The 20,665-nt window shown below is 44.0% G+C and overlaps 1 protein-coding gene and 1 long non-coding RNA gene across 3 annotated transcripts in view; both read left to right on the top strand.

Moving 5' to 3' along the window:
• LOC118372171 (inactive phospholipase C-like protein 2) overlaps positions 1-20,665 on the top strand; it is a 95,287-nt gene that overhangs the window by 6,743 nt on the left and 67,879 nt on the right. The gene's annotated exons all lie outside the window — the stretch shown is intronic.
• Positions 5,614-8,501, top strand: LOC127930000 (uncharacterized). 2 transcript variants are annotated; one of them, XR_008136464.1, is made up of 3 exons: positions 5,614-6,272; positions 7,381-7,551; positions 8,053-8,501. It is a non-coding gene; the product is annotated as an uncharacterized LOC127930000 (long non-coding RNA). The 2 variants fall into 2 exon arrangements; XR_008136465.1 differs by lacking the exon at positions 8,053-8,501 and adding an exon at positions 7,609-7,723.

Below are 20,665 nucleotides of genomic sequence, written 5' to 3'. Positions count from 1 at the left end.
AAATCCCCATCCTCCTATCCCAGTTGAAAGCACAGTTTGAACAGTGAACAGATTTCTCTGACTGGCATTTTCTCAAGCACCTCTTTTCTTGCCAAATCCTTTGAAGACAGATGCCTCATAATATCCAATGTGAGGGTTTCTCGAATATTTGAGTGCCTCACAAATAAACTAATCTTAGCCGCTCAAACACACAGAAGCATTTGGTCTCTTTGTCTGTCCCATATGGGCAGTGAAGCGTCGCACTAAAGATCCCTGTTTGGTCCTAAACTATTTACTGTGGCACCTGGCCAGGGCTTCAGAGCAGAACTCTTGTAACAGTACTGAGAGAAGAGTGAGTAGTAGAACCATGCTCTTGTTTCATGGGGGCTCTCTCCTGAATTTTTATTACATATCTTTCCTTTATCTGTTTCGCTTGGGGATAATGACTTGTGCTAAGTGAACAGGAACCTCAATCAGCTGTGTGTGAAATTGGGGCACAGATAAAGAAGAGCCTTTTCAACTGATTTGTTTGGACACTGGGGTGTGTGGGTAGATGCCTCATTTGAATGTGCCTTACAAAACAACAGTGATGATGCTGACAGACAGAGGCAGTGGTAGGGTCCTCTGACGTCAGAAGAGCAGCGAGGATAACATTGGATTCTGGAAAAAGTCTCATCAAAATGTCTGTTAACGTCTCTGAAATGAGGTTCTCAATTTGAATAAAAACGTGGCTGTTTGATGTGAGAAGTGAAGCGGTATGGGGTTTTAGAGTCCTTCAAAGGGTGATCTACCGATCTGAGGGTTAATTGCTGCACTCGGGCCATTTGAAATGGAGAAGTAACGATGAATAGTATACTGACATTATCCTCTCAATATTTCCCAGGGTCCTTTGGGCCACTATGGCACTGGGGTGATGAATGAATGTGGCGGTATCGCTGCAGCAACAGCCACTCCGACAGTCTCTTGTCATCTGACATGTCATTTGGTGGCCTTTCAGATCTCACTTCCCCTCTCTGACTGAAGTGACTTCCTTTGATTGGATGTCTAGCTCTTCTTGTTGATCTGAGTTTTGACTGAAGGAAAGACATGGAAAATAGAGAGAATAAAAAATATGTCATAAAAAGGATATGGTGGTCGAAATGCTGAAGTACAACAATGGAAAGAAACCAAATGTCTTTTCATTGTCATTTTAAAACATGAAATATCTATTAGAGGTTGACCGATTATGATTTTTAATACCGATACCGATTATTGGAGGACCCCAAAAAAAGCAGATACCGATTAATCGGCCGATTTAAAAAAAAATGTCTTTGTAATAATGACAATTACAACAATACTGAATGAACACTTATTTTAACTTAATATAATACATCAATAAAATCAATTTAGCCTCAAGTAAATAATGAAACATGTTCTATTTGGTTTAAATAATGCAAAAACAAAGTGTTGGAGAAGAAAGTAAAAGTGCAATATGTGCCATGTAAGAAAGCTAAAGTTTAAGTTCCTTGCTCAGAACATGAGAACATATGAAACCTGGTGGTTCCTTTTACAGTTTTTCTCAGTCGCTTTGGTGCATTTTTCACATCATCTCTAACATGTGCAAAATAATAAGTGCATTTCTCAGAACAATTTGTACAAACTGCAATATACAATAGATATGTTTCTAAAGCTACTCACTCACTAAAAATCCTTAGTCCATCTCTCAAAAGTAAATATTCATGCCAATGATCATGTCAGTGTCATAAGAATGATAAGTCATTGAGTCATTGTTCACGAATATGGTCGTCAAAATGTTTAGGCATTTTGTCAATGTAACTGTGCACTTTGACAGTATTACCTGATGTAAACTTAGGCTACAGTTTGGATGACAGTTACTGTATTGAAGATGCACAAGGCTGCACTTCTATGGCATGTATCAATTTCAACAGTACTATTTACATATTACTGTATGTGGGTTATTGATTGAAAGAGACTGGACAACCCAAGGGGCACAAAGCAAAAAAAAACTAAATTAGAAAGAAACAGGAAACCACCCCTAAGGCACAACTTTGCCCGCAGCACTGTTGTGCTGTCTCTACACATCCAGACGTTCCTGTCTGTCGGCCCACATATTCTCATCCACATTACACCGGATATTTTCCCTTCCAATGCAACGTGGAAAGAATATTTTGGAATGCCTTATCCATCCTCTGCAGACGTCTACTGTGATGTTCTCACATGCTGCATCCATTGCAGCCAGCAGGGTCATCTGTGTGTGTGGCTGACGATCGTACACCTTCCACCTCCATGCTGAAAATAACTCCTCAATTGGGTTAAGGAATGGTGAATAAGGTGGGAGGAATTCTACGAGCATCCTCGGGTGGGTCACAAACCATTGCCTTATGATGTTTGATCGATGGAAACTCACATTATCACAAATGACCACATACTTTGGCAAATCCTCTCTAAGCAAACCCCTCTCATCATCAGGGATGAGAGCCCTGTAGAGAGTCTCTAAAAAGTTGAGTAGATGCTGGGTGTTGTATGGCCCTATAAGGGGGATATGGGTTAGGACACCATGCTCCGAAATAGCAGCACACATGGTGATATTTCCTCCCCGTTGGCCTGGCAAATCCAAATTGCTAGGACCATGGTGCAAATAGCCTCCTCCTGTTGAGGTGTGAAAAGGCGTCCTCTGCCACCGGTTTGAGGTAATCTTGCAGTCCTATGTGGGGAAAAATGCAGTGATGCATCGCACACTTTCACATAGACAAAAACTATGCGAACACACATTTTACTGTAAAACATTGCAACTCTGTGTTGTGGTCTGTCTATATATGCTTGCCAATTGATTCTTCATGAGATGCACCTTTGAGAAATTTAGACAACTGGTTGATTGTTGTTTGAACTAACACTTTACATTCCTTCATGAGTGAGGGTCAATTTCACCTGCACGATTCATCAATTCACGTTTTTGTACAAAAGGTTGAATAGAAATGTGTAAAACTATGCTTGACAGTTTATGACAAATATTTCAACAATGTTGCATGTAATGGCTTATGCAAGGAACTAATGCCGAGATGTTTTGAGGGGTAAGACTATTCAACAGAGAACCATCTACTATATTTTGATCAACATGACATGAGCAATTGATAATGTGGAAAAAAGCTGACACTTGTACATTATCAATTGCAATTTGTTCAAAGGAATAAGAAATTGCTTTAATGATGTGCACAAGTGACTAGATGATTTGGAATTTGTACAAATAGTATCAAGAATTGCACTTTTGATCTAAGAAATGCACCAAAGCGACTGAGAAAAACTGTAACATGGGTCTTCAATATTCCCAGGTAAGAAGTTTTAGGTTGTAGTTATTATAGGACTATTTCTCTCTATAGCATTTCTATTTCATATACCTTTGACTATTGGATGTTCTTATAGGCACTATAGAAGGATAGGGGAAAGGGGGAGAAGGATAGGGGGAAGGGGGAGAAGGATAGGGGAAAGGATAGAGGGAAGGGGGAGAAGGATAGGGGAAAGGATAGAGGGAAGGGGGAGAAGGATAGGGGGAAGGATAGGGGAAAGGATAGGGGAAAGGATAGGGGGAAGGATAGGGGGAAGGATAGGGGAAAGGATAGCGGAAAGGATAGGGGGAAGGATAGCGGAAAGGATAGGGGGAAGGATAGCGGAAAGGATAGGGGGAAGGATAGCGGAAAGGATAGGGGAAGGGGGAGAAGGATAGGGGAAAGGATAGGGGAAGGGGGAGAAGGACAGGGGGAAGGATAGGGGAAGGGGGAGAAGGATAGGGGAAAGGATAGGGGAAGGGGGAGAATGACAGGGGGAAGGATAGGGGAAAGGATAGGGGGAAGGATAGGGGAAGGGGAAAGGATAGGGGGAAGGGGGAGAAGGACAGGGGAAAGGATAAGGGGAAGGGGGAGAAGGATAGGGGAAGGGGGAGAAGGACAGGGGAAAGGATAAGGGGAAGGGGGAGAAGGACAGGGGAAAGGATAAGGGGAAGGGGGAGAAGCACAGGGGAAGGATAGGGGAATGGGGAAAAGGATAGGGGAAGGATAGGGGAAGGGGAAGAAGGATAGGGGAGGGGGAGAAGCTTAGGGGAAGGGGAGAAGGATAGGGGAAAGGATAGTGGGAAGGGGGAAGATAGGGGAAAGGATAGGGGAAAGGATAGGGGAAGGGGGAGAAGGATAGGGGAAGGATAGGGAGAAGGGGGAGAAGGGGGAAGGATAGGGAAGGGGAGAAGGATAGGGGAAAGGATAGGGAAGGGGGAGAAGGATAGGGGGAGAAGGATAGGGGAAAGGATAGGGAAGGGGGAGAAGGATAGGGGGAAGGGGGAGAAGGATAGGGAATGGATAGGGGAAGGGGGAGAAGGATAGGGGAAGGGGGAGAAGGATAGGGGGAAGGGGGAGAAGGATAGGGGGAAGGATAGGGGAAAGGATTTGTTGGAAGGGGGAGAAGGACAGGGGGAAGGATAGGGGAAAGGGGGAAAGGATAGGGGGAAGGGGGAGAAGGTTAGGGGGAAGGGGGAGAAGGATAGGGGAAAGGATGACCCTGTGGTTGAGTGTCCGTGTGGCAGGAGTCAGAGGATGATAAGCGGTGAGGGAGGGAGCTGAGTGTTAGAGGGTAGAGAGGTCTGTACCTCTACCCACAGCCTGCCTAGTTCACAGAGTGGCAATTATCGTGCTCTCGTGCCCTGACACTGTCAGAGAGGACACTGCTCTAGTCAAGCGTAATACATGTGTGTGTGTGTGTGCTACAGAGTGTGTGTTTGCATAAGTGAGAGCTGAGAGTGAGACTTTGACATTACACACTGTCACAATGTGTTTTACACATAACACGCTGCAGCGCGGACACTTTGCCCCTGGTTGAATATAGGGATTCTGCAAGTGTGTGTTCGTTGCTTGGAACAGAGCAAGAGAGTGGAGGTGTAAACTGTCCTACAGGATCAGGGACCCGTGGCTCTGCTGGTGCTGTGCCTCCTCTGCTGCTGTGTTTAAAGAGCTGTTTCTGTGTTGCCTCTCACATGTGGCCTCGTTCTGTTCATTTCCTCTATCCCCACACAGTGCTAAAACCAGTCCACAGACCTACACCAGTCAGCAGCCTATTTATAGGCTGTGGTGGGATTGTCTGCCCTACGATAATGAGCACATATCTTTCATTTGTTCTTAGCCAACCAACCAGCATCCTCAACCAGCCGAATGTTTTGAATCAAGCCGAATGTCCTCAACCAAGTCCAATGTTGTCAACCAAGTCCCTGTGTATCTTTGTGTCTGTGAAGTGAAATGTGATGGGGTTAGTGTATCATCCTGCTGTAGTCTATAGATCACAGGGGCCCTCATAGAGAGGGGCCCATCATGCAGAGGGCTCACACAGTCAGTCAGTCTATTACAGTACTTGTGTATTGACCTGTGTGGTTGATGATTGGCAGGCCAGATCGTGCCAGCCACTCACAGATGGTGCCACGGCTTGCCTTGGCACAGATGGCAAAGGATGAGGAGGAAGAACTGGGAGGTGTGTGTGCTTGTGTGCTCAGTCATGTGTTTCTTTAGGACATTTGTTATCTTTTGTTAAGTGTGTGTGCGTGTGTGTGTGCTTGTTTTGAGTGAGTCTGTCTTTCTGGCTGTGTGTCATCTGAAATGGAATTTGCCAAGCGAGCAGACAGCAATTTCTCACAACAAGGGAAAATTCCTTGTCCTCTGTGACAGTCAATTTAGAAACAGAAAATGAACAGTTTGTTTCTTTGTGATGGATTAATTATACGTCTCATTCCAATTGAGCACTTCCCTTTGGACTTGGAGTGTACATGTATGTGCGTTTGCACGTACATGCATGTGTTCGTCTGTGCGTATGTGTGAGAGAGAATGAGCAACATAGAAAAGGCGATCTGTGTACACTGGGTGGGAAAAGTACCCAATTGTCATACTTGAGTACAAGTAAAGATACCTTAATAGAAAATGACTCGAGTAAAAGTGAAAGTCACCCAGTAAAATACTACTTGAGTAAAAGTCTGAAAGTATTTCGTTTTAAATATACTTAAGTATCAAAAGTAAATGTAATTGCAAAAATATACTTAAGTATCAAAAATAAAAGTATAAATAAATTCCCATTCTGAACATTAAGCAAACAAGGCGGTTTTAAGACAGCCAGGGGAACACTCCAACACTCAGACATCATTTACAAACAAGGCGGTTTTAAGACAGCCAGGGGAACACTCCAACACTCAGACATCATTTACAAACAAGGCGGTTTTAAGACAGCCAGGGGAACACTCCAACATTCAGACATCATTTACAAACAAGGTGGTTTTAAGACAGCCAGGGGAACACTCCAAAATTCAGACATCATTTACAAACAAGGCGGTTTTAAGACAGCCAGGGGAACACTCCAACATTCAGACATCATTTACAAACAAGGCGGTTTTAAGACAGCCAGGGGCATACTCCAACATTCAGACATCATTTACAAACAAGGCGGTTTTAAGACAGCCAGGGGAACACTCCAACATTCAGACATCATTTACAAACAAGGCGGTTTTAAGACAGCCAGGGGAACACTCCAACACTCAGACATCATTTACAAACAAGGCGGTTTTAAGACAGCCAGGGGAACACTCCAACATTCAGACATCATTTACAAACAAGGCGGTTTTAAGACAGCCAGGGGAACACTCCAACACTCAGACATCATTTACAAACAAGGCGGTTTTAAGACAGCCAGGGAACACTCCAACATTCAGACATCATTTACAAACAAGGCGGTTTAAGACAGCCAGGGGAACACTCCAACACTCAGACATCATTTACAAACAAGGCGGTTTTAAGACAGCCAGGGAACACTTCAGACATCATTTACAAACAAGGCGGTTTTAAGACAGCCAGGGGAACACTCCAACATTCAGACATCATTTACAAACAAGGCGGTTTTAAGACAGCCAGGGGAACACTCCAACATTCAGACATCATTTACAAACAAGGCGGTTTTAAGACAGCCAGGGGAACACTCCAACATTCAGACATCATTTACAAACAAGGCAGTTTTAAGACAGCCAGGGGAACACTCCAACATTCAGACATCATTTACAAACAAGGTGGTTTTAAGACAGCCAGGGGAACACTCCAAAATTCAGACATCATTTACAAACAAGGCGGTTTTAAGACAGCCAGGGGAACACTCCAACATTCAGACATCATTTACAAACAAGGCGGTTTTAAGACAGCCAGGGGAACACTCCAACATTCAGACATCATTTACAAACAAGGCGGTTTTAAGACAGCCAGGGGAACACTCCAACACTCAGACATCATTTACAAACAAGGCGGTTTTAAGACAGCCAGGGGAACACTCCAACACTCAGACATCATTTACAAACAAGGCGGTTTTAAGACAAGGACATCATTTACAAACAAGGCGGTTTTAAGACAGCCAGGGGAACACTCCAACATTCAGACATCATTTACAAACAAGGCGGTTTTAAGACAGCCAGGGGAACACTCCAACATTCAGACATCATTTACAAACAAGGCGGTTTTAAGACAGCCAGGGGAACACTCCAACATTCAGACATCATTTACAAACAAGGTGGTTTTAAGACAGCCAGGGGAACACTCCAAAATTCAGACATCATTTACAAACAAGGCGGTTTTAAGACAGCCAGGGGAACACTCCAACATTCAGACATCATTTACAAACAAGGCGGTTTTAAGACAGCCAGGGGAACACTCCAACATTCAGACATCATTTACAAACAAGGCGGTTTAAGACAGCCAGGGAACACTCCAACACTCAGACATCATTTACAAACAAGGCGGTTTTAAGACAGCCAGGGAACACTCCAACATTCAGACATCATTTTGCGGTTTTAAGACAGCCAGGGGAACACTCCAACATTCAGACATCATTTACAAACAAGGCGGTTTTAAGACAGCCAGGGGAACACTCAACATTCAGACATCATTTACAAACAAGGCGGTTTTAAGACAGCCAGGGGAACACTCCAACACTCAGACATCATTTACAAACAAGGCGGTTTTAAGACAGCCAGGGGAACACTCCAACACTCAGACATCATTTACAAACAAGGCGGTTTTAAGACAGCCAGGGGAACACTCCAACATTCAGACATCATTTACAAACAAGGCGGTTTTAAGACAGCCAGGGGAACACTCCAACATTCAGACATCATTTACAAACAAGGCAGTTTTAAGACGGCCAGGGGAACACTCCAACATTCAGACATCATTTACAAACAAGGCATGTGTTTTAGTGAGTCCTCCAGATCAGAGGCAGTAGATGACCAGGGATGTTCTCTTGAGAAGTGTGTGAATTGGACCCTTTTCCTGTCCTGCTAAGCATTCAAAATGTAACGCGTCCTTTTGGGTGACAGGGAAAATTTATGGAGTAAAAAGTACTCAAAAACGTTGTCAAAAATGTAAATAGTAAAGTACAGATACTCCAAAAAACTACTTAAGTAGTACTTTAAAGTATTTTTACTTATGTACTTTACACCACTCTCTCTGTGTGTGACGTGTCTGTTTATGTTTGAGCATTAAAGTCAGTCACTGTGTGTGTGTATTTGTGTTTGTGTCAGTGTCTAGAGAGAGAGAGAGAGAGAGAGAGAGAGAGAGAGAGAGAGAGAGAGAGAGAGAGAGAGAGAGAGAGAGAGAGAGAGAGAGAGAAAGAGAGACTGGATTCTGTGTATGAGAGGTTTGCGATGGTCAGTGCATGTGTCAGTCAATGTCTCAGAGAGGGAGATGGAGAGGGGTAGAGATAGGGTGAGGGAGATGGAGAGGGGGAGAGAGAAGGAGATGGAAAGGGGGAGAGAGAGGGAGATGGAGAGGAGAGGGAGATGGAGCAAGAGGGGGAGGGAGATGGAGAGGGGGAGAGATGGAGAGGGAGAGGGGGAGAGAGAGGGAGCTGGGGAGAGGGGGAGGGGGGGAGAGAGGTAGGTGGAGAGGGGGAGAGAGGTAGATGGAGAGGGGGAGAGAGATGGAGATAGGGAGGGGGAGAGAGAGGAAGATTGAGAGGGGGAGGGGGAGAGAGAGGTAGATGGAGAGGGAGAGAGAGAGGGAGATGGAGAGGGGAGGGGAGAGAGAGGTAGATGGAGAGGGGGAGAGAGAGAGAGAGAGGGGGGAGGGAGAGGGGGAGATGTAGAGGGGGAGGGGGAGGGAGATGGAGAGAGGGAGATGGAGAGGGGAGGGGGAGAGAGAGGGAGATGGCGAGATGGAGAGGGGGAGAGAGAGTGAGATGGAGAGAGTAAAAGCAGTGTTTGCCGAGTTTGTAATTTGATACTGAGACTGAGCAGTAACTAGAGACCCAGCACTGAGAGGAGAGCAGCAGAGAGTAGCAGGAGAGAGCTGTACTGCAGTACTCACACAAACACATCTCTCTGTACCACGGGGACATGCAGAGGAGAAGCTGATCTTGTCTTAGTTTAATCAATGAACTAATGTCTATTAATGCATTTCTTTTTTTGTGCATTGATAAAAACAGACTGGCATGTGAATGATTAAATGGACACTAAGTTGATCATCGTTGCTTTACCTGTTGATTTGGATAAAATGTGCAGTAAGGGACAAGCAGTACAGCCTGTCAGAATCCTATCAGACCATCAGGACAAACCTTAATACTGCGACCCAGTTTAGAACGGCAGAGTGTTAGATAGGGACACGGATGAACCCTTTTAGAACCCTTTTAGATGGAATCAAAAGGGTTCTGCAGGTCAGGGAGAGAGGGAGGGAGGGATGAAGGGGGTGCAGTGGACTGTATCAGAAGCCAAGGACAGAAGGAATCCAATTGTGTGTGTTAGAGGTTGCTGGATTGATGGAATTGGGCCTGGGGTTGGGGTTGGTCTAATAGGTCAGGGTGTGTGTGTGTGTGTGTGTGTGTGTGTGTGTGTGTGTGTGTGTGTGTGTGTGTGTGTGTGTGTGTGTGTGTGTGTGTGTGTGTGTGTGTGTGTGTGTGTGTGTGTGTGTGAGTGTGTGTGAGTGTGTGTCTGTGCGTGTGTGTGTGTGTGTGCTTTTGTCCATGCTGTGTGTGTGTGTGTGTGTGTGTGTGTGTGTGTGTGTGTGTGTGTGTGTGTGTGTGTGTGTGTGTGTGTGTGTGTGTGTGTGTGTGTGTGTGTGTGTTTGTCCATGCTGTGTTTGTGTGTGTGCTTTTGTCCATGTGTGTGTGTGTGTGTGTGTGTGTGTGTGTGTGTGTGTGTGTGTGTGTGTGTGTGTGTGTGTGTGTGTGTGTGTGTGTGTGTGTCTGCTTTTGTCCATGCTGTGTGTGTGTGTTTGCAAACATGTCCATGTGTTTATATGTGTTGGGTGTTAGACATGGTTATCGCTAAGGGCTCAGACACACCAATAGCGTTAGCTGACCGAGAGTACTTAGCACCACTGATCAGAGTGCGCACCGATTCTACATTGCGTGAAAATGTTGGCAGTCGGACGTCTACACTGGGTGGTCCCGAAAAGCACAGCCCGCTGAATGATCAGCAGACAGATGCTCGATCCACGTCTTAGTACAAGGTGTGTGTGCGTGTGTGTGTGTGAGGGTGATTATACAAGGGATTGGCCGGAGATGACTGAGGAAGTAAACCCCTGCTGTGCCAGCGGTAAGGGGATAACACATGGATCAATGCCTGCTACAAGACAGCTCTGTGGAGTGTTAGAACATGGATGGAGGTAGAGAGAGACAAAGGAAGAGAGATACAGGGCAGAAGGAGGTGGAAAGAGCTTGGCGGAGGGAGAGGAACCACATTGATAAATGGATAGAGAGGAAGTGCTTCAGGTGCTAATCCATTATGACTTCTCATCACCCAAAGCGGTTGGTTAATGATAACCCCGTGTCTAATGTGTAGCTGTGTGTTTAGGCTTCTGTCCCAATTGGGTCTTTCTATAAATAATGGAGCCAATGTGTGACATTGTGATAAAAAAACAATACTAATAAATGTCATGCAGTTCCACATGATTGAAAGTGAATACATGCAAATTGTCCCATAACTCCAGCTATACAACAACATGGGACTATACATCCTTAAAGCAGGGTTCATTTTGATAAAAAATACCTGTATTTAACCTTTATTTAACTAGGCAAGCCAGTTAAGAACAGATTCTTATTAACAACGACGCCCTACCAACAGACCAAATGCCTCCTGTGGGGACGGGGGCTGGGATTAAAAATAACTACAAATAATAAATACAAATATAGCACTAAACACACATCACGAGAAGAGAGGCAACACAACACTACATAGAGACCTAAGTCAACAACATAGCAAGGCAGCAACACATGACAACACAGAATGTTAGCAACACAACATGACAACAACATGGTAGCAACACAACATGGCAGCAGCACAACATGGTAGCAGCACAAAACATGGTACAAACATTTCTGGGCACAGACAACAGCACAAAGGGCAAGAAGGTAAAGACAACAATACATCATACAGACATTGACTATTCAAATTATTATTACTTTCTAAAATATATGAAAATAATATTTTAAACCAACGTGGGAATTTTATTGAATATCGTTCTGATCCTCTCTTAAGGGAATTATTATCAATGACTAATCAACAGCTGTAACAAGTTGTCCAGTGTAATAAATCCTCACTGGTCCCCTACTTTATAGAAAGACTCAACTTCACCAGGTCTCGGTACTCTATTGAGAAAGTGGACTGTCTGTTCTTTTTGATGTTTCCAGAAAGCCTTTTTCACAGCCTGTTTCCAGGAAAACTGAGGGACCAGGGTTGTGATCATTTCCATTCCAGTTCAGGGAATTCCACAGTTAACGGAATTACACTGAGACTCCCATTTTTTCACTTTAAAATGTATGCCAAACAAAGCCATTGATTTCAAAGTTTAACAAACCAAAAAACTCTATACACAAATAATTACTTTGAAAAATGTATACAGTAAATAACAATCAAATACATTTACTGGAAATCTGTGCATTTGCAACGTTTGGTAACAGAAATGCAATAATATCACTACTATTGTCACGGGATACTAGGAGTGGTGGGTGGAATCAGGCACAGAGAGCAGGGTTCAGTAGATCGTCAATTTATTCTCCGCCGCACAAAACGGTCACGTCAACATACAGGGCGCATACAATTGACCAGCCCAAACACAGGACCAAATAGTCCGGAGAATACACACACGAAAACCACCATACGACAGAGTAACAAAAAACAATCCCGTACAAAACAAGGGCGGGACTACCTACTATATATAAGGACGCTAATTAAACTAAAATACACACAGGTGAAACTAATAAGACAAAACCAACAGACAAATGAAAAAGGGATCGGTAGTGGCTAGTAGGACGGTGACGACGACCGCCGAGCACCGCCCGAACAGGCAGGGGAGCCAACTTCGGCGGAAGTCGTGACAACTATATATTTTTTAACCCATTTTTTGTGATACCCAATTGATAGTTATAGTCTTGTCCCATTGATGCAACTCCCGTACGGACTCAGGAGAGACGAAACACGACCCTGCCATGCCGCACTGCTCACTTAACCCGGAAGCCAGCTGCACCAATGTGTCAGAGGAAACACTGTTCAACTGGCGACCGATGTCAGTTTGCAGGTCCCTGGCCCGCCACAAGGAGTCGCTAGAGCACAATGGGACAAGGAAATCTCGGCCGACCCTCCCCTAACTTGGACAACGCCGGGCCAGTTGTGCGCTTCCTCATTGGTCTCCCAGTCTCAGTCAGCTGTGACACAGCCTGGGCTCAATCCCAGGGCTGGCTGAAGTGACAACTCAAGCACTGCAATGCAATGTCTTAGACCACTGCGCCACTCGTGAGGCCCTATTTCATAATTTTTTACAAACTTTGTATCTGCACAGTTCTACATGTAAATGTGTTTTTGTAACATATTCTGTGGAAATTGTTAAAAGTAGTCATTGTGCATCGTGGTTTGTTAAACTTTAAATTATTTTTGTTTGGTGTACATTTGAAAGTAAGAAGATCTGCTGAGTCTCAGCGTAATTCCGTTACTGTGGAATTGCCCTTTAGTCAATTCAGGTAGTAAACTGAAATTACAATTTCAATTACACATTTGTCTCATAGAAATGTATTGAGTAAAATTGGAATGTGAGCGTAGTTCCTGAATTGACTCACTTGAACTGGATTTGATATCAACCCTGCCAAGAACATTTGGAAAGTCCCAGTACACTGTGTATTGCCTGTAGAAGTCCTTGTCAACTTGCCTGATGACTAAACGGAATTCTTCCACTGCTCCGTGTTTGTTACATACTTCAGTCTAAGACTGCCATTGTTCAATTCGTTTGTGGAGACATCAAAATGAGGGGTGTTGTACAAAACAAAGTCATCAGCAATGGGATCATATCTAACCAATTAGAGTATCAAAGCCAATGACAAATTTTCTAAACTCCGCTTTACCCACGTGTGTTCTGCTTCTGGCCCAACCCATCGGTTTCTGGGACCAATCAGAACGGTTAGAATGTGTTTGCGTTCTACAAATCGTCAGGGAGGTACTCCAATCGCAATAATTGCGGAGAATAAACTAACGTTCGTGGGCGTAGATCCATCGTAACAAGATCCATCGTAACAAGATCCATCGTAGCTACATCCATCATAACAAGATCCATCGTAACAAGATCCATCGTAGCTACATCCATCATAACAAGATCCATCGTAACAAGATCCATCGTAGCTACATCCATCATAACAAGATCCATCGTAACAAGATCCATCGTAGCTACATCCATCATAACAAGATCCATCGTAGCTACATCCATCGTAACAAGATCCATCATAGCTACATCCATCATAACAAGATCCATCGTAACAAGATCCATCGTAACAAGATCCATCGTAGCTACATCCATCATAACAAGATCCATCGTAGCTACATCCATCATAACAAGATCCATGGTAGCTACATCCATCATAACAAGATCCATGGTAGCTACATCCATCATAACAAGATCCATCGTAACAAGATCCATCGTAGCTACATCCATCATAACAAGATCCATCGTAACAAGATCCATCATAGCTACATCCATCATAACAAGATCCATCGTAACAAGATCCATCGTAACAAGCTACATCCATCGTAACAAGATCCATCATAACAAGATCCATCGTAGCTACATCCATCAGACCCATGGTAGCTACATCCATCATAACAAGATCCATCCATCATAACAAGATCCATCGTAACAAGATCCATCGTAACAAGATCCATCGTAACAAGATCCATCATAACAAGATCCATCGTAACAAGACCCATCGTAGCTACATCCATCATAACAAGATCCATCGTAACAAGACCCATCGTAGCTACATCCATCATAACAAGATCCATCGTAACAAGATCCATCATAACAAGATCCATCGTAACAAGATCCATCATAACAAGATCCATCGTAACAAGACCCATCGTAACATCCATCATAACAAGATCCATCGTAACAAGATCCATCGTAACAAGATCCATCGTAACAAGATCCATCATAACAAGATCCATCATAACAAGATCCATCGTAACACGATCCATCGTAACAAGATCCATCATAACAAGATCCATCGTAACACGATCCATCATAACAAGATCCATCATAACAAGATCCATCGTAACAAGATCCATCATAACAAGATCCATCGTAACACGATCCATCATAACAAGATCCATCGTAACAAGACCCATCGTAGCTACATCCATCATAACAAGATCCATCGTAACAAGATCCATCGTAACAAGATCCATCATAACAAGATCCATCGTAACACGATCCATCGTAGCTACATCCATCGTAACAAGATCCATCGTAACAAGATCCATCGTAACAAGATCCATCGTAGCTACATCCATCATAACAAGACCCATGGTAGCTACATCCATCATAACAAGATCCATCGTAACAAGATCCATCATAACAAGATCCATCATAACAAGATCCATCGTAACGAGATCCATCATAACAAGATCCATCGTAACAAGACCCATCGTAGCTACATCCATCGTAACAAGATCCATCGTAACAAGATCCATCGTAGCTACATCCATCATAACAAGATCCATCGTAACAAGATCCATCGTAACAAGACCCATCGTAGCTACATCCATCGTAACAAGATCCATCGTAACAAGATCCATCGTAACTACATCCATCATAACAAGATCCATCGTAACAAGATCCATCGTAACAAGATCCATCATAACAAGATCCATCGTAGCTACATCCATCATAACAAGACCCATGGTAGCTACATCCATCATAACAAGATCCATCGTAACAAGATCCATCGTAACAAGATCCATCATAACAAGATCCATCGTAGCTACATCCATCATAACAAGATCCATCATAACAAGATCCATCGTAACAAGATCCATCGTAGCTACATCCATCATAACAAGATCCATCGTAACAAGATCCATCGTAACAAGATCCATCGTAGCTACATCCATCATAACAAGATCCATCGTAACAAGATCCATCGTAACGAGATCCATCGTAGCTACATCCATCATAACAAGATCCATCATAACAAGATCCATCGTAACAAGATCCATCATAACAAGATCCATCGTAACAAGATCCATCGTAACAAGATCCATCGTAGCTACATCCATCGTAACAAGATTCATCGTAGCTACATCCATCATAACAAGATCCATCATAACAAGACCCATGGTAGCTACATCCATCGTAACAAGACCCATGGTAGCTACATCCATCATAACAAGACCCATGGTAGCTACATCCATCATAACAAGACCCATCGTAGCTACATCCATCATAACAAGATCCATCATAACAAGACCCATGGTAGCTACATCCATCGTAACAAGACCCATGGTAGCTACATCCATCATAACAAGACCCATGGTAGCTACATCCATCATAACAAGACCCATCATAACACGACCCATGGTATCTACATCCATCGTAACAAGATCCATCGTAGCTACATCCATCATAACAAGACCCATGGTAGCTACTTCCATCGTAACAAGATCCATGGTAGCTACATCCATCATAACAAGATCCATGGTACCTACATCCATCATAACAAGACCCATGGTAGCTACATCCATCATAACAAGATCCATGGTAGCTACATCCATCATAACAAGATCCATCATAACCATATCCATCTTAACAAGACCCATGGTATCTACATCCATCATAACAAGACCCATCGTAGCTACATCCATCGTAACAAGATCCATCGTAGCTACATCCATCATAACAAGACCCATGGTAGCTACTTCCATCGTAACAAGACCCATGGTAGCTACATCCATCATAACAAGATCCATGGTACCTACATCCATCATAACAAGATCCATCATAACCATATCCATTGTAGCTACATCCATCATAACAAGATCCATCGTAACAAGATCCATCTTAACAAGACCCATCATAACAAGACCCATGGTAGCTACATCCATCATAACAAGACCCATGGTAGCTACATCCATCATAACAAGACCCATGGTAGCTACATCCATCATAACAAGACCCATGGTAGCTACATCCATCATAACAAGACCCATGGTAGCTACATCCATCATAACAAGACCCATGGTAGCTACATCCATCATAACAAGACCCATGGTAGCTACATCCATAATAACAAGACCCATCATAACACGACCCATGGTAGCTACATCCATCATAACAAGATCCATCATAACAAGACCCATGGTAGCTACATCCATCATAACAAGATTCATCGTAACAACATCCATCATAACAAGATCCATCATAACAAGATTCATCGTAACAAGATCCACCGTAGCTACATCCATCATAACAAGACCCATCATAACAAGACCCATGGTAGCTACATCCATCATAACAAGACCCATGGTAGCTACATCCATCATAACAAGACCCATGGTAGCTACATCCATCATAACAAGACCCATGGTAGCTACATCCATCATAACAAGACCCATGGTAGCTACATCCATCATAACAAGACCCATCATAACAAGACCCATGGTAGCTACATCCATCATAACAAGACCCATGGTAGCTACATCCATCATAACAAGATCCATCATAACACGACCCATGGTAGCTACATCCATCATAACAAGATCCATCATAACACGACCCATGGTAGCTACATCCATCATAAGAAGACCCATCATAACAAGACCCATGGTAGCTACATCCATCATAACAAGACCCATGGTAGCTACATCCATCATAACAAGATCCATCGTAACAAGATCCATCGTAACAAGATCCATCGTAGCTACATCCATCGTAACAAGATCCATCGTAACAAGATCCATGGTAGCTACATCCATCATAACAATTGATGACGATGGTGGACATGTCAAAACAATGTATTTTTTACTAACTTGTGCCCACAATACCCAAGACCAATCTGTGAGTTAAGTTGACCATTGGAAAAAGAGCTCCTGTGTAAATACTGCCATGCCGGTTGGATTGAATTGAGCCCCTAATCTTTACTTTCAAGGAGTTGCACTTTTGCACCTTTCTTCCCGAAACAATACCACAATAAATTTGAGTCTATATTTCCTTGCGCCCCATGGCGGAGTCAAACTTACACCACAAGTGGCAATAGATGTGAGGAACTCTGTGCTCTTACTCTTACCACTGTGAGTTAACAGTCCAGATTTGTGTTTGTTGGCGATGTCCATAATTACATTATCAGAGCTTGCCAGTGGACTTCTGGTAAGTATGCCTTAGTGAGAAAGTGTTGGGATCAGGTATAACTACATTTACCCACCCCCAAAATGAATACTTACATTTTTCTTTTTTACATTTCAAGGGGTTGGGCAAAGACTGAAATTGGGGTTGACAGTAAGACTTTCAAGGAACACTGCCTCCTGTGAGGAAAAGTAGATGTCACCGATGAGAGAAGAGACAGTGTGTGATGGGGGATAGGAGGACAAGGTTCGGCGGAGGTGACAGCGAGTAAGGAGAGAGAGAGAAAGGAAGAGAGGGATTCTGTTTGTGTGTGTTCTGTTTTGTGTGTTTATGTTTGCGTTGGGAAATCTGTTTCCCTGCCAGTATCCACTTCCTCCTGTGCGTTGTTTTGCAGTCACACGCGTTCCTGCTCCTTCACCCTTCAATGCTGTACCAGATTTCTCCTAATGTTTTCCATCCCTATTAATGGCCTACTCCTCTCTCTCTCTCCGTCTCCACATGACTCACGATCAGCACCTTGAATCAAGTCATCTGAGTGTCTGAGTGAGAGTGAGTGAGTGTGTGCTGTGCTGTGGACCAGCAAGGCAAGGTTGAGGTTGAAGTGACCTGTTAGTTTATGTAACGGCTCTTGTGGGTGTTGATTGTGTGATTGGGATTGCCCCAGATAGCGGCACTCGAGAGTGGCCCATTCAACGTCGGCCTCACCACCCCTCTGTCTCTCTCTTTCTCTCCATCTGTCCAACAAACCCAGAGTTCAACAGGGGGTGACAAAATGACCTTATTATCCCAAAGCCAGTGACTAATTGAGGGCCTGGTTCTCTGCAGCCCCGGAGAGAAGTGGAGAGTAGGGGAGGGAAGAATTGGGGAGAGTAAAGGAGGGGAGAGGAGATAAAGAGAGAAGAAATTAGGGGAGGGCAGAGACAAAGAGAGATAAAAGGACTGGAGAGGAGAGGGGAGGCAAAACAAAACAAGCTGGCACATATCCAAACCCTCCAGACCTGTGAGGTGGCCATTTTAGACCTACTAGAGGCCGTACATTATTTAATAACAATTATTTACCGTGATGTGTGTGTGTGTGTTTGTGTGTGTGTGTGTGTGTGTGTGTGTGCACGCTCACAGGACTGCTTTAGATGAGCAAAGACTAGCTGCGTTGTGGGAGAATGTCGAGTAGGGGTTCAGGGAACCAAGATGCCCTATAAGGGTGGACCAGGGGACCAGCACTGTACTGGTTAACCAGCCATTTTCTCTTGTTTTCCACCCAGCTGACTGTTTCCCTGCTTCTCTCTATCGGTAGTTTATTGACATTCATGCTGTAGAAAGTCATGTTGCACACTGGGATTGATTGAATTCGCTCACAGGGTCCCGATGAGAAAGGACAGTAATTTCCTGGTGCCAGACTGTGTCAGTGAGTGTGTGCAACCTTGCACGCTTGCGTGTATGTGTGTGTTTGTATGTGTCTGCATGCGTGCATGTACGTGTGTGTGAAGGGGACGCAGGTGTGTGTTTACCCACCTGCCTGTTTGTGCCTCCCGGCTGTGAGGAAGGGACATTGTCAGGGCCGCCTGAAAGTGGGGATTGTAGGAAAGCGTTGTGTGGCTGTGACAATGCAGTCCCCTGCGGAGCCACCACACTCTTACATGCCACTTCTGCTCTAGAGAGGGCCCTGGTGTGTGTGTGTGTGTGTGTGTGTGTGTGTGTGTGTGTGTGTGTGTGTGTGTGTGTGTGTGTGTGTGTGTGTGTGTGTGTGTGTGTGTGTGTGTGTGTGTGTGTGTGTGTGTGTGTGTGTGTGTGTGGCTATGTGTATTAAATTAGTATGCTACTCTTGTATGCTGTGAATGTATTTTTCTTTCTGTCTGAAGGTATTTGTGTGTGTGTGTGTGTGTGTGTGTACATGTGTGTGTGCGTGCCTGTATTAAATTAGTATGCTACTCTTGTATGCTGTGAATGTATTTTTCTTTCTGTCTGAAGGTATTTGTGTGTGTGTGTGTGTGTGTGTGTGTGTGTGTGTGTGTGTGTGTGTGTGTGTGTGTGTGTGTGTGTGTGTGTGTGTGTGTGTGTGTGTGTGTGTGTGTGTGTGTGTGTGTGTGTGTGTGTGTGTGTACATGTGTGTGTGCGTGCCTGTATTAAATTAGTATGCTACTCTTGTATGCTGTGAATGTATTTTTATTTTGTCTGAAGGTATTTGGGTGTGCATGTGTGCGTGTGTGCGTGTGTGTGTGTGTGTGTGTGTGCTCTACTCTGGATGTGCCCTGAAACCTAAAACCAATACAGTATGTGTTAACACTCTTTCCATTGCTTCTCTAATAATGACAGGAAACTCTCTGGAGAACTTTCAACAAGCCTAACTGCACCAAACAATCCATTAATTACAGGGTCACAGAGATTCTAGCTGGTCAATGGTATTGAATGCCTGTATACCAAAAGTAATTACAGGGGAGGAAGACTTATAGGACATTCTAAATAAATCAGTTACAACACAACATGTAAAAGCTGTGTTTATCTTTACTGTCCGTCATGAAACCCTTTGATACATGTAGTCTGCTGACAGTAAGGCCGATGGTGGAGGCTGGAGGGTCGTTCACCATATCCCACCTTTCTGAATATGGGGAAGGAGGGAGCAGCTCTCCTCTCCTGTCTCATTTCCCTGTTAATTGCCTCTCCTCTACCTCTCTTCTCTCCATCCAGCCCCATTCATCGCCCGATGGGGCCAATTATCTAGTCCTGTACATTACTATTTCAGCCCTGTGACAGAGAAACTGAAGGGGGAGGGGCGTACGCCCTCTGAGGGTGACACTTAGGGAGGAGGGAAGATGGAGGTGGGAGAGGGGTGTATGATGGAGAAGGGTTTTAGGGTGGTAAGACAGAGGGGTTGACCTGGGGGGGGGGGGGTCGTTTCCTGACTTATGTCTCGGAGGTTAGAGAATGTTTTAAATCACACCTCCTAGTTATTCTAAGAAATATTGTATCTTTGTGGATTAGGTTAGATAACTGTTCCTGTCGCCTGCGCTGCAATGTCTCACATTGTCATATTG

This window comes from Oncorhynchus keta, chromosome 5, assembly GCF_023373465.1.
Source record: "Oncorhynchus keta strain PuntledgeMale-10-30-2019 chromosome 5, Oket_V2, whole genome shotgun sequence".
NCBI lineage: Eukaryota > Metazoa > Chordata > Actinopteri > Salmoniformes > Salmonidae > Oncorhynchus > Oncorhynchus keta.
The sequence above is the reverse complement of the archived record's forward strand: the minus strand, read 5'-3'. Positions and strand labels throughout refer to the sequence as shown.